At 40.0% G+C, this 270-nt stretch overlaps 1 protein-coding gene across 3 annotated transcripts in view; it reads right to left on the bottom strand.

Annotated features, from left to right (window-relative positions):
- LOC107690434 (ubiquitin carboxyl-terminal hydrolase 32-like) overlaps window positions 1–270 on the bottom strand; it is a 55,824-nt gene that overhangs the window by 48,706 nt on the left and 6,848 nt on the right. The window lies entirely within an intron of this gene.

Here is a 270-nt window from a genome sequence, read left to right as displayed (position 1 = left end):
CCGTGAATAATTATATATTACAAATTATTCAGAATTTTGAATGCATGTTAAGAATACCTTTCCCATCAACTGGTCAAAATGCACAACACCTCTGTATGCTGCGTGAAATACGCGTGCGCACTCTGATGTAAACAAGCACGGACGTGAAGCACATGGTGGAACATGTGAGAGACACTCTGGATGAAAGCGCACTTCCACGCTCTGACAGCAGATGGCGCTAAACTGCAGAAATAATAATAATAATAATTAATTTAAATGCAGCCTTTACCC

Source organism: Sinocyclocheilus anshuiensis, unplaced genomic scaffold (assembly GCF_001515605.1).
Source record: "Sinocyclocheilus anshuiensis isolate Anshui unplaced genomic scaffold, SAMN03320099.WGS_v1.1 scaffold1455, whole genome shotgun sequence".
NCBI lineage: Eukaryota > Metazoa > Chordata > Actinopteri > Cypriniformes > Cyprinidae > Sinocyclocheilus > Sinocyclocheilus anshuiensis.
This window is presented reverse-complemented; position numbering and strand designations above follow the sequence as displayed.